This window comes from Poeciliopsis prolifica, unplaced genomic scaffold (assembly GCF_027474105.1).
Source record: "Poeciliopsis prolifica strain line A6 unplaced genomic scaffold, Auburn_PproV2 SCAFFOLD010, whole genome shotgun sequence".
Taxonomy (NCBI): domain Eukaryota; kingdom Metazoa; phylum Chordata; class Actinopteri; order Cyprinodontiformes; family Poeciliidae; genus Poeciliopsis; species Poeciliopsis prolifica.
Genome location: NW_026562385.1, coordinates 13,924,444 through 13,939,158, shown reverse-complemented (window position 1 = coordinate 13,939,158; position 14,715 = coordinate 13,924,444). Strand labels below are relative to the sequence as shown.

The 14,715-nt window shown below is 39.5% G+C and overlaps 1 protein-coding gene across 1 annotated transcript in view; it reads right to left on the bottom strand.

Annotated features, from left to right (window-relative positions):
* Nucleotides 1-14,715, bottom strand: part of igf2bp1 (insulin-like growth factor 2 mRNA binding protein 1) — a 41,443-nt gene that overhangs the window by 24,105 nt on the left and 2,623 nt on the right. The window lies entirely within an intron of this gene.

The window sequence follows — 14,715 nt, the reverse complement described above, 5'->3', positions numbered from 1 at the left end:
AAACCTCAAGTAGAGAGAAATAAATATTTTACCAATGAAAAGCTAATTATTAAAACATTTACAAGAGGAGAAAACATAAAAATTATTTATTTAAAAAAAAGGAGGGGGAAACAATTTCAACTAAAGCTGAAATGGCTAATTGAGAATAATTGATTATTGAAAGAACTGTCAACTAATTTATCATTAACTTGATTATTCAGTTAAAGAAAACATTCACAGTAGTAATTAAGCCAGAACTGCAAATGTTTTTTGTTTTTTTTTCTCCCAATTTTACATATTTTGCATTTGAGTAAATAAGTTTAAGCCAAACTTCATCTGGTTCAAATTTACAAAAAGAATGCTATAGTTTCTAATTAAAACATTTTATTTTAGGCAAATGGTTATGTTTTTCATTAAAAAAGAAACTAAAATTTTTGTTATGTTGCATCTATTAATGTTTTTCTAATATTGTGCAAAAAGGCCTAAGTGGTTAAATGAAACAGCTGTAAAATGCACAATATTTTTAACCATCAAAACAATCCATTGATTAATCGATTGCTAAAACATTTCTTCATTGCAACTCTAATTTCAACAATTGTATTTATTCAGATTTCACCCACTTATCAATGGAAATAAGGATGAAGGGAATGTGACTGTCAACATATTATTTTTTTGGTTAAATGAAGAACGTGTCTGCTGAACCCGCATGACCAGAGAGACCTGGATCAGCCCCCACCCATTCTTTCTGGGTATTCCAGCTTCCTCCCACTGTCCAGAACCAGCCTGAGACATTTGGGTTCACTCTCATTCCAAAACGCTCGTCTGTACCCCGCACCCGCCCAAAGCCCGCTGGATGTAGTCAGCAGCCACCCCCCGTCAAGACACTGCATGGGTAGTGTGTGTGTGTGTGTGTGTGTGTGTGTGTGTGTGTGTGTGTGTGTGTGTGTGTGTGTGTGTGTGTGTGTGTGTGTTAGGGGGTGAGGGGCGAGTATAGAAATTGTATAGATGTTTGCAGATACATCTGATGGAAATAAATAATTGTAGACAAGAAGGAAAATAAGCCAATCTGGGTCAGACAGCCGTTCTACATTTTACATACAGCAGTGAAAAAACCCGACCACAGTTCTATATACATGGAACTATAGAAGCGGTTCTGAGCCAATCAGAAGTCAGCAGCAGCTAATGAAAAGCTACGACGGCCTATAGGTTCCTTGAGCTTCTCTTCCCCTTTTTATCTGAATTCTTCAAATTTTTTCAGCAGTGAAGTAGGCTGTGTGCTTCCCTGTCCGTCCTCTCTTACCCTTCGAAACACACACTCACACACACACACACACACACACACACACACACACACACACACACACACACACACACACACACACACACACACACACACACACACACACCCTATGCATCTTCTACTGGCTGTTGGGGGAAGGGTCTTCTAGGCAGCTCCAAAGGTTTTACACTCAAAAAAAGAAATTATGACAAATGACATGAAAAACAGAAAAAAAGGCACTAAAGGAGGAACACACACCCACCAAAAAGGGGGAAAACCCCAAAAATTAGCAAGAATGCAAAAGAACATTTAATTCCTTAGAAAATAAAATGCCTAATTTGCCAGGATGGATACAAGAGATTTTTGTTGTGCTAGGGTGTCAGACAGGAAATGTTTGGAACAACTTCTAAAATCAATTTCCTTTCTTAGTCCATAAGCACAGCTCTGTCTTTTTTCCCCTGATGGTTGCACAAGGGGCCTGTTGTTTTAGGAACACAGAAGCGGAAGTAGGAGAAATGGCGGCTCAGTTTTACTTCCACCAGCAGACAGGAAGGGTCACTTCGCAGAACATGGTCAGAGAACATCTGATGAATTTATCACTTATTTTCATTCTCATTTTCTTTTTATTTTTCTTGCAAAGCATGATGTTTGTTATTAAAATATCAATAAACTGGTTCAGGTGGTTGCTCAAAAGCTACTGCTGCTGTACTTCATCTATATGTTAAGTGCAAGTTTTCTGACTTTTCTTGACTTCCTTTTAGATCCAACATTTACTTTGATATTTAAACACACCTAAATATTTATTTATTTATTAGTCGTCCTGTTCTTTACATCAGGATAACTGATCAGCAAAAAAAATTGTTGTTCAGTCAAAATTGTATTTGGATGTTTTCCATCTGCAGTTTTACTCCCCATAATGCCATTTTGTTTAGAAAAAAAAAAATCAGGTTAAATATCTGTGCCATAGAGTATAAACATTCAGCTGGAGACATTTCTATTTCATTACCAATTCAATTTGATAGCAAAATTTGTTTAGCTAAAAGCACACGATTATTATAATTAATTATTATTAAGGTAAAACACCAACGATTGATCAATAAAATTTTCTATTAAAACATAGTTTACTGGCAAAGACGATCAAAATTAAAAACAGGTGGCCCAAAAGAGGACATTTTTTTAAACCATTTTGACGAAGCCAAGTGGTTTTTAGAGCCACATAAAAACCAAACAAACTCCAACCAGAGAGTCATTCATGTGCAGAAGAATAAGCAGTTAGAAAAACATGAAAGAAATAAAAGGAGTGGTGGCAGACTCCACAAATGAAGGCTCTGGGCAGGGGCATCATGGTTCAACTGCTCCAACCCCCCCGGCAGGTCACCCAGGGGTCAACATCCTCCATCAGATGGTCTGCTATCAAGCGACAGAAAAATGTCCAATTGGACCCAAATGGGATCAGAGCAGGCAACTGTCTCCATGTTTCACCAGGATCAGTAACAATTGAGAAGTAAGTTGGATATTTCACAGCACAAAAATGCTCCAACAAATCCAAAACTCAGAGCCGTCCCTGTCTTTCTCCCTCAAACAAAACATTTCTCTCAGACTTTATTTCAACGGTGTGTGGGAAGGAAAATGTGAACAAGTGAAGCATTCTGTGTGGGAACAAGGACAAAAACTTGGTTAATACATATATATTTAAGATTGATATATGCAGCATTTTTATAACAACTAAAGGTAACAGTTACTTGATTATGCTACAAAGTGGCTCTATGTGACTAGAAAACATATGATCCTCCTTTTTCTCTTGCTTTAAGGATGAGCCAAATTTTTCTTGCAAGTCAGGGAGACCCTTCTTCAGAAAGCTGACTGCCAGTGCAGAGCAATATGTGGGGGAGGGGCAAGCATACCAATAAATCATCAGTATCGTCTTTGATCTCTCATTCAGTGGTTTACACTGAATGTAAACCACAGGAACAGTAGAAACTTTGGTACACTGTTACCAGTAACTGGTCTATGTGCATGTGTGTATATATATATATATATATATATATATATATATATATATATATATATATATATATATATATATATATATATATATAGATAGATAGAGAGAAAGAGAGAGAGAGAGAGAGAGAGAGAGAGAGAGAGAGAGAGAGAGAGAGAGAGAGAGAGGGAGGGAGAACTGAAGATGCATTATTTTAATAATCTCTTTGGGACAAAAGTTTTGTTTTTTCATTGCATCCAGTTCTCTCACAACTACTAGCATTAGTCTGTGGCTGAGATAAGAAAAATGTATTTTATTTTTGATGTTGATATGAAACACTAACAGTTTAATTTCACTATGCAAAAACTTCAGCACTACATCTTGCACACATATTCCTATTGCGCTTTGTCAACACAGGAGTATTTCACTTCCTCAACCACAGACCTCCCTCATCGGTTAACTAACTCAGAGTTAAAGCAGCAAAATGAGATCGGCTTGAGGTGTGAAAGTAAATACAGGCTTGTCATTTGCATCAACTGAATGCCATCAGAGCTGCAGTGCAGTGAGTGTCGGGCTGGGTTCAGGGGTAGAACTGACCACCAGGCCTGTGGAGGTAGAACCTGCAGCTGCAGTTCTGCTTCAACAAAACAACGTCAGAGAAAAATGCAGGATCCATGAAACAATGGAGCATTTTAAAGCCAGTTCAAATGCTAATCAGTACCTGTGGGCACCACCTGTGAGTTACCATGGTGACCAACGTAAGCTGAAAAACGAAGAGAGAAAAGAATCACGATTGATAAACTGATAAACGTGTTAATATTGACATGAGTTAATAACACTTTTACCTAAACTATCATTTTCACTCCAGATAAAAGACTAATAAAAAAATTAATTCTAAACTTTGGATCCAAGTTCACAGCGCCTTCTCTGGGGCGTAGTCTAGTAAAAAAAAAAAAATGCTAAAATGAACTTTTTTTTTTTTTTGCATAACGTTATTGTTTGGTAATTTGGAATAACTATTATGGATCCTCACATTGAAAGCTGAGAGTTTCATGAGATTCAAGTTAAACAGGGAGAATGACTAACATTTCTCCAGCTGCTCCTCCCCAACTTATTGATACACTGCAGCTCAGCAATGTTGACTGCTGCAGTTTTCTTGAATTTCTAGAAGGACAATTTTAGTTGTTTGGAAAATATTCCCAGTCACTAAACAGTCATTGTGTGTCCAGGATCGCCTGGCCTTGTGGATAACATACTATAATAATTCATATGGTTTTATTTACCACCAGCTGTGGGAGATGTAGACTTACAGATTTGTTATATTTTGTGATATTTATTGCAATCACAATTAAAACATCAATAAACATTTTCTTAATTTGTCACAGCCCACAGAATTAGTAGTTTTGGGAGTTTGCGAATATTACCAATTATAGCTGAATATTACCTCAGCTTGACTAACTCATCCTGACACTTGAATGACACTCGTCAGCACATATTTTTTCATTCCTGACCTTTCAACAGATATAAACTTTCTTTGTGCGTGTCTGTGTGAGAGAGAGAGAAAAAGGGAGTGAGAGAGAGAGAGTGAGAGAAGTCCCCTGTCTGTACTGTAGTGTGTGTGTGTGTGTGTGTGTGTGTGTGTGTGTGTGTGTGTGTGTGTGTGTGTGTGTGTGTGTGTGTGTGTGTGTGTGTGTGTGTGTGTGTGTGTGTGTGTGTGTGTACATCAGTGGAGCTGGCTTCTTCCCAGCATTACTTCTAAACCAGCCCCGGCAGATAAAGTGTCTGCTTCAAGACAAATTGGCCCGGCGGTTCCCGTGTAAAGTCTGGGACTCCTTGAAGGTGTCAGTAAAAACAAACAGGAGCCTGAGACCCACCAGTAAACAGTGGAAGATTACTTGGTTTAACACAGAATCACAGCACGACGCATTAGTGCTAGACATTTCTGATGAGCCCAACAGAGCCACCTACTAAGTGGAACAGCTCTGTCTCATTGCATGTTTTACATTTGGAATAAATCTTGAAGCAGTTTTTGATTAATACCTTGGCGGGTGTGTCCATGTCCAGATGGACATTTTCATTTGGCTTCTTCTCATTTTCAGCCCATTACATCTAAGAAACTCAGGACATCGCAGTTAATGAATATTTCAAGCAGGCAAACTCAGAAATAAAACGGATTTAATAAACATTTGAGAACTGTGTTTCAGAATTCTCCATTGCTGCACTTTTAATACAAGGATTAACAGAATAAAACTTTTTCCACTGAACTGAGACACATTGCCTATTTTTGTTCACAACGTGCTGAATTTTCAGGATTTTTATTTTTAATTAAGTCTTTGTTTTACTTGTTCCTTTGCTGAATTGGTACTTTGTACTTAAGACCATTTTATACTTTTGTATTACCTGTTGCCTTCTAAAAAAAAGTTTTTTAAGACTTAAGAATTTGTTGATTTGTTATATAAGCTTATTTGATAGGGACAGACACACATTGACATAGACAAACTGAACAAAACAGTAGTCCCATGTTTGCATCACAGTGCAAAAGCTAATTCACAGCACTTGTCCCTGTTTACAATAAATGTTAACAATAAATGTAGTGGTCACCCTATGGAAACTAAAGAATATATAATTTTACTTTTTTCCTCTTTTTTGATGCAGCACTGCCGTAAAAACTGCTTTTGATAAAATCATTATTATAATTGCAATAAAATACTAGAACTGTAAACACCAGGATGTTAATTTTATTTTTGGCAGCAGTTGAAAAAAAATTTATTTTATTTTAAATGACAGCAATTTGGTCATGTTAGTTTTTGCTCATCAGGTTTTATGGAGTTGGAGGAAATCTGGTAGATCATAACTGTTTTTTAGCTGAGGTTGCCGATTTGAGGGAAGTCTGTTGTAAGCTAAAACTTCTGGACGTTTTGCTACTGCTGCTTCACACATCCAGGTGTTCAAGAGGCAAGATCCACCAGCCTGATGAAGAAAACAAGCATCTGTTTACAGCCATGTGCAGTTCTGGGTTGGTTCAAGAGCAGCTCTGCAGACGGCCACTCAGCTGTTGGGTTTTATATGATCATTGGTGTGACGGACATGAAAATCAGAACCAGCACGCAACAAAATCAGTCACCTTACAGGCCCCACAGGCCTGTGGCCTATGCAACTCAACAGTAAGATGAGAACAACCTTACACTTCTAATGAGTCCATAAAATGGTCGTGTTGCACAGGAAAGCAACACAACAGCAGCCATCTTGCAGAAACACCTGTTGAAATGCACAAGTGACTGAATCAGAGCCGACTTTCCAGAAAATAACACAAAACAGGCAGAGGGTGTTTTTGATGCACGCCATGACTGAAGCAGTTCACATAACCATGGGCTCCCGACCACCACACACACCCAACCCTGGGCCCCAACCAACAAGCCTCCACCCTCCTCCTTCCTTTGTCTTCATGTCTTGATTGTTCCTCCAGCCCCTTCCCCTCCCATTCCTCCTGGTGTGTCATGCATGTACCCAGATGTATGTGCAGTTTATTTTTGGTGAGAGAAAGAGCAAATCGACAGAAAGAAAGACGGGACAGATGGTTTGAACCAGAGAGAAGAAACAATCAGAAAAGGGTGAGGGAGGGGTGTGTGAGGGGTTAAAGGGTGGGGGCTTCTTAAAGAGACAAGCTTGATTTAACTCTTCTTTAGAATGCGGCCATATTTTTCCGTTCCAGGACCCTCAATGGAGCCCAAATAAAAACAGTGTAGAAAAGACATTCAGAACAAATGATCAAATATGCTTCACATTGACCAGAGTTTAACACTGATATGGATATGTGTTTGGTTATTAAATCAAATTGAGCTATCAATTTAATGTTTAGTAACCCATTTAAATTATTAAACAATAAACTCAAATTCTGCCATTGTTAGTCAAGTTTTACTAAATTAATATTAGATATTCTCAATTTATAGTGGCACAAAAAAAAACACCTAAAATCTGGCAGTTTAACAATAAATTTGTATTTATCTTCTACTCTAGCTCAATTTCCCCCCCCCTCATCTACTATTTCAGTTTCTATGTATTTATTTTAATTTTCTTTGAACACTGGAGCAACAACTATGCGGCTAATATTCGGATGTTTATCTCGAGACAAATGTCACAGACAGCAACAACCAAAGAGAGACGGAGGACGTTTAATCCCAACACTGAAGACAACGACTTTTGTGGTTTTTGTTCACAGGAGGAAGATGGTGACCAATGACTTCTCCTGGCAGGCTGTTATTTTTAAATCATATTACAGGCACTGTTTGGAAAGAGCAATTGTGGCTCATATTTGTGTACATTACTGTTCATTAAAAACTGTAAATATCTCCATTGGACACCTGCAGCTAATACATAAGTATGGGCTGCATATGGAAAAGATTTCTTTTGTTTTTTCGGTTTTTTTTAAAGTTTGTGAGGCGTCTGATGATGGGCGCACTCAGTTAACTAACTTGCTGTTAATCTAGGTTGTAGGAGATCTCAAATCAGTTCCAGCTCATCTTGCCTAAACAAAACTTTGAGAAAAAAATGTTCTCTGCATCTTCAAAAGATTAGTTTTGCTTTGCACGGCCTATAATATTTTTTAAGTTATGTTTACAAAAATAAAAACCTGGACTTTACTGTGCTAATAGAGCCAACGGGTACTGTAAAAGCTTAATGTCAACCACAGAAATAGTCTTAAATTTTTTGTCTTAAATAGTCTTTGAATTTTCTGATTAAAAATTAGATCTACGTAGAAGAACTCGTTTCAACAGCTCAGTGAAAATACGATTTTCTCAAGAGAAATTCCTGACTTTTTTTTATTATTTTATAATTTTTTCTACACATTCACATATCATCCCAAACACTGACTCCATAACAATTGCCATTCACAGGTCTTATGTTTAGAACAACAAAACACCTTGAACACAAATCTACACATTACAGGAGGAACTGACACCTGATCTCAATACCAACATGAACTGAGATTTTTTTTTCAAAGTTAGCATCTCCAAAAAAAACTAACAGGGAAAAAAAGTAAAAAGTATTTTACTTTTTTCTTCCTTTTTCCCGAGGTCCTGCTGTTATCTGAACAGATATACAGCTCTGTCAGAAACAACCAATCAGAGCCAAGACAAGGGTCAAACAAGCCTGCCATGAACGCTCAGGCTAGTCAGCATGGTCACTGATGACGGCCGATAAACGCTTTTCCTGGAACAGTAAGTTGAGCAGCGTGTACATGAGGTTGTTGACTGCGCTAAGACACTTGTCCTGACTCTGATTAGTTGTTTATGACCAGGAGCAATGTATTGAAATAAAATTAATTATTGTAGTAGCCTGAGTAGAGGAGCTTTACTTTTTGACAGATTATCTGACACATACCTTATTGTCACAACATGGGGACAGGTTTGACAAATATGGAAACATTTTCTGTTGTTTTTTTTGTTTTTTTTTTTTTTTTTTATAAAAGTGACATACCCCGGCTTTAACGAGAGGCCAGAGAAAGTAAACGGTTTTCTTCATCTATATGGAGCAGTATAATGCTGCACTGCCACAAAATGTGTGAGCTGACTGAGAGAAGACTGCTTCACTTTTTCTTTTCATGCAAAAAAAAAAAAAAAAAGAAAAAAAAGACAATGTTACCCGTTTGGAAAAATACCTTGTCTTTAAAACCCAACTGGTGGCAATCAGCCCCAGACTTAACCAGCTTATGTTACAAATAACACTTTGCACAACAACTAACCGATACAGGACCACATATGAAGAGTAAACTGAAAAACTGAATGTAAAGATTAAAGTACAAACAAAATTTAAAGAGGTAAATGATGGGATTCTGGTTCCATGTACAAAAGGTGGCCAGTAAAGAGCAGACTAAAGATTTTTTTTTCTTTCTTTGCGTTACCAATGGATTAGTGAGAGCAGCCAGTCTAAAACCATTTTCAATTTGTCTTAGAAGACCTTTCATAATAAACACACTTTTTTTTATATCACTTTGGACTTCTGACATATAGATCGTAACCCAGTGAACGAGCTGTATCAGAATGCACCATATAAAAGCGCAGCTGTTGGGAAATCCTTTCTGCTCAGAGGAATCCTTCTAGCACCGTTCTGGTGACATATAAGAAGCGTCTTTAACAAACACATTGAGTTGTTGGTACAGTTAGCTTAGCGAAAACCAGCGAGCCGAAACAAGAGGAGAGGAGCAGCTTTTAGCCTCACAAAACTGCCACCACAATTAGAGAAGGAGCAGGAAGTCTGGGCCAGACAACTAAATACTACGGCAACCTACTTACTGGCATATGAACGTTACATAACAAAAACATTTCAACAACAGTTTTGACACAGTACAACACACAATAGAACTCCTATCATGTCTACACATCAAACTGTAAGGAGTGCTATAGGATTTCACTAAAGCCTTTTAGGTATTCCACACACAAAAAAAGCACTTTACACCAACACATAATTCAGAACAGACCTAACTGTATACTTGACAATGTGCAAAAATAAAATGATCTAATTCTAAGTCTAGCTGGAGCCATGCATGTCACGTCTCTGCTGCAGTTTATTTTATTGAAGCACTTAAAAGAAAATCAGGAGATTTTACGAAAACTTCCATTGATTCTTTCTTTCAGGTTGGAGTGACTGTTTCCATCCCCGTCTCCTAACTGTGTTTTAGTCTTCAACACACACATGCACACACACATGGGTCTACAGCAGCTGTCTGGAGACACACGATCACTTTCGCCTTCCAGCAGCCAAAACTGTTTGTACGACATGCAGAAAAACTGCAATTCAAATGTAAACCGCACGGATCCATCTTCCAGCCACATTCACTGCACCGCTTCATCTCGCCGTCTGCTTTTGTTTCCACCGCGCAGCGTCGGCTCTTTGTGGAAAGCACTAGGGTGGTGCAGCGAACATGGCAACACGCCAAGAGACGGCCGGGCATAACAAGAGAGAGGGAGAAACGAACATACTGTACTGGAGAGAGAGACGGAAAGCGGCGAGTAAATGTGGACGCAGATGGAGAGCGCTGTCAGAGCATGCGTGTGGGGGAGGACCCAGTCCCTCCAGTCATGGAGCTGAGTGACCACAGGTAACTCTGCCAGATGATTGGTCGCACCCCCTTGCTCCCTCCACCCACTGTCCCCTCCTCCTCCTGTTCTCCAACCACAAGAGAAGAGGAAACCCAGCCATGGCTCCCTCTCTCTCTGAACGCTGCAGCGTCTCACATGCTCCGTGTGTTCCACACTCACTCTCTCCATTTCAGTTTATGCAGAAGAGCAGCTGTTATATCTGAACTCCTTCACTCTCAATGTTCCTGGAGATTATTGTGGAGCAAAGCAGCGAACAAAATGCAGCATCTGGGTGTAGCGATGTCCACCTCCCCTCAGCCCCCGGCCTCCAGACCCAGCAGCCTCAGCCAGGGTTGGTCTGTACACTGATTCTCTGCTGCCTTCAGCGCCACATGACCACCATGCCTGATAACTGAATGTGACATTTGAACTTTTCAACTAAAAAAAAAAAAGTCTCATTTTAGAACAATACAAATTCCAGAGATCTCCAAAATATGTCCACCTATGTAAATTATAATGATGCTCCTGCCACTGGGTCATCTGACAGACTACAAGTTGACATTTTATGAACACATATTTAACTTTTCCTGTTTACTGGTCTTAGCTTGTAACTAACAACAACCTGCTGTATTGTGTGAATGTCAAAGGTTTTCTTGCTTTTGCTGTTATTGAGCTCTCCTTGTATTATATTGAAATATGAAGACCAAAGTTCGCTTTGTATATAATGTATCTTTAGTCTGACTCAGGTAGTGTTTAGTTTGCTGATGCAAGTGCTGGAAAAGCATCTGAAAGCGAGTCTAGAATCATATTTGAGAAAACAGGAGAGACAACCAGATAACACAACCTGATGTGATTAAGGGTTTTTAACCAAGCACTTCCAGCACACTCCATGTTGTCCACACAACTGGAACCTGTGCTCCACTCAACAATAACCTGTTCATTAAGAATAACCCAGCAATTATTTGGGTCCAGCAATTATTTGGGTCCAGCTTTATCTTTCGGACACTCGAATCACAATCAAACCCTTCATGTGGTGTTGCTCTGCTGGGCTGCCTAAGGGCTCTACGACCTGACCAACACCAAGTCCACCACGGCTAACCAACGCCAGCAGAAAGAGGAGCATGATGCTCCATCCTTCCTAAATAGCAAACTGATACAAAAACATGTCAAGATTCTAGCAGCTGCTCAGTGCGTTCTGTCATTCAAATATGAAACATTTAAAGCTTGCTTTACCCACCCAGTCCCTGGAAATAATCTGCAGTAAATTTGATGCGTTTAAACATTTTACCAATTTGCTGAAATACATTTTCTGATGTCAAAAATAGACAAAGCATTAATTCCTATGGGTCTGCCGAACGTCCCTGAACACTCCACCGCTGGGTGGAGCCGGGGAAGAATGCCAGATACTTTTTAATGACAAGTTCAGCTTTAGTTGGTGGGAAAAAATCTCCACTAAGAATTCAAACGAGACCGTTATTATTGTTTCTCTGCCTTCGGACCAAACGAAGGCAGAGAAACATCAGACCACGTTCGCAACCCTTGACATGTCAAATACTCTTCCTCCTATCAATTAAACTATTCACTTGATATTGAAAATAATGATACAATAGGCTAATAAAGACTGTTTATTATCAATTATTCATTATTCTATAACCAAAGCCATTTAGAAAATGAATGCCCATATTTGTGCAGCAGTTATTATCCAAGAGAATAAAAGCAGCGATTCATCCATAAGAAAACAATCACTTTCAAATTCACCTGTCATCAGCGTCCAGTAGCTCTTTTTCAAACTCAAAATTTGTCAACAGACTAATCAGGAGTCTCCAAAGTTGGTCCTCACAGGCCGGCATCCTGCATGTTTTAGTTCTCTCCCTGATTTAACGCACCTGGATCAAATGATGGCTGTTAGAGGCCTAAGAAGAATATTGACATGCTGAAAAGGTCGTCACTACCACCAAGGAGAGAACTAAAACATGCAGGATGCCGGCCCTCCAGGACCCACTTTGGGGACCCCAGCTTTAAATCAAATAGCCTCTATTTCAAATGGCTGCTGGAAATAATTCAGGATCTATTTCCAGCAGCCACTAAATGTTATTGAAGAAAACATCTAATGTTAATAAGCCCAAAAAGTCCCATAACTAACAATATCATTAATATGATGCTAATAAAGTCTAAATATTTATTTGAGCATCCACAAATCCTTTTTTAATCTCTGCAGACTCAATGGATGTCAAAATATAGAAATTATAAACACTGACAAACTTCTGCTTGAATACATCAAATTCAACACTGAAACCTGTGTTAATGCAGCATAAATTCAACTTAAAACCTATCTGAAATGATACAGTTCACTTCAGATTAAATTTGCACATTTAATTGTGAAATTAATATTTTTACTTTGTAGGCAGCTGTAAAAAATATGGAGTTGTGTAGAGAGGATCCATTTTCAAATCATTTTCACTCTGGTTTGTCCAGACTATGTGTTCATCATTTCCTACTGATCAGGACTACGGAGAGAGATGTTCTCCCCCAACAATAAGGACTCCATACATGTGTGCATACACATACACACACACCCACACACACACACTAGCTAGCTAGCTAGTCTGCTCTGAGCTGCCCACCGTAGGCTTCCCCAGATCCCCCCCATCCTTCCCAATCTCCCCCATCCACCAATACCTTCCACAAGCATTCCAAAAACATCATGATGAATACTATTACTGTCTTAGAATGTTACAACCTATCCACGTGCATCTTCCACAAAACACAGACAGACACACACTCGCTGCTTCTACGTTCACAACATGACCAGGGTCAGGGGCTGCCCCCTCCCCCTGTAGCTAATAAGTTCAGACCTGCCACTTGCAGCATAAAAAGAGAGAATTGAAGCCTTTTTCTTGTAGAAAGTGGGCTGCCCCTCCCCCCTCCATAAGGGCCAGTCCCCTCTGAACACCCCTCCTCCTCCTCCAGCACAAACACACACCTCCATTGAGGTCCCATTTCACAAACAACTGAATACTGCAACCAAAAGGTGTAGAGGCAATTTTAGAGCAACACCAGTAGCTTCTTCATAGACTGGATTTGAACCAGTACCCATCACACCCACACTGGCAACATCCCCAAAAACATTTAGTTTCATGTGGAATTTTCAAACAATTTGATATTAAACGAAAACAGGTTTTGTTTGCTTCCCTTTCCTGATTTACTTGACCATAAACATGGATTCAATTGAATCCACTGCTGACTTTATGAGGTTTTTACAACAACAAAAATCGTTTTGGTAATTTTGAGACCGTAAAACCTCATAAAGCTGCATGCAGGTATCTAATATGACTAATGAATTAAACAGCACGTTCAAATCATTTTCACCATTTCGTGACATTTTAAATAACCTTGCTGTTGACGGGTGGCTGTATGGACGGCCATTTTAAGATGGAGATCCTAAAAGTTGGGCCACGAGAGAGAAATCGCGGAATTAAAGGAAGGACAGAGCCGCAAACAATCCGCTGTTAATTGTGCCGCTAAAACAGGGTGCGTCAGCCGCAGAAGGGCCCCAGACGCACACACTGCGGGTGGGGAGTGAAGCACGCTGCCTGCACACTGTTGCAGCCAGCTTTTTTCAACTGAAAGCTTCGCCATTTTGCTGACTGCCTGATGTGGAGTGCTTCTTTTTCGCCCGCTGATACCACGTGTTTAAGCGCCATAGAAAGCCTGTGGCTCACAGTGGTCCCTACAAACCGTGTTTTCCACAAATATTACCACATGCAAGGCCTGCGGGTCCCTTTGCACATCACAGCAACTTCACAATAATTATTTGGACAATTCGAACATTTACGGCCTTCCTCTCTTCGCGCTGGTCGAATTTAATTCTCATTTTTCGAGATGTTTCCTTCCTTCGGCGTAAAATAACGTGGGGGTTCAGCTACAGTGTTGCACAATTTTAACTGCAATCAGGCAGCAGGGCGGACACCTAAAAACTCATCTTAATCAAATACTTTGTGCTATTATCGTGCAGGGGAGTCTCCAAAAACATAGTTGGGTGGAATATGAACAAGCACAACACGACCTGATCGTGGATTATTGTGATAATGAAGCACATAGAGGAGCACACGGGAAGCCAAATGGCGGAGCTGTGCTGTATCTGTGCCAAAGGTTACAGGCAGGAATCGAGGACTATAAGCGAATTCCATAATGCTGCTAAAAGCAGGTCTGGTCTGGATCTTAATACAGAGCAGCTGAGCTACAGTGAACGCCAAATTATTCTCCGAAACGAGGAATTTTAAACGCTATATGTAGACCTATGTGGTAATAATATTCCATATTTACCCCCTGCACAAGAGGGAATATTTTATAACGAGGTTTGGTCTAGAAAAAAATAATATAAGGTTGCAGTT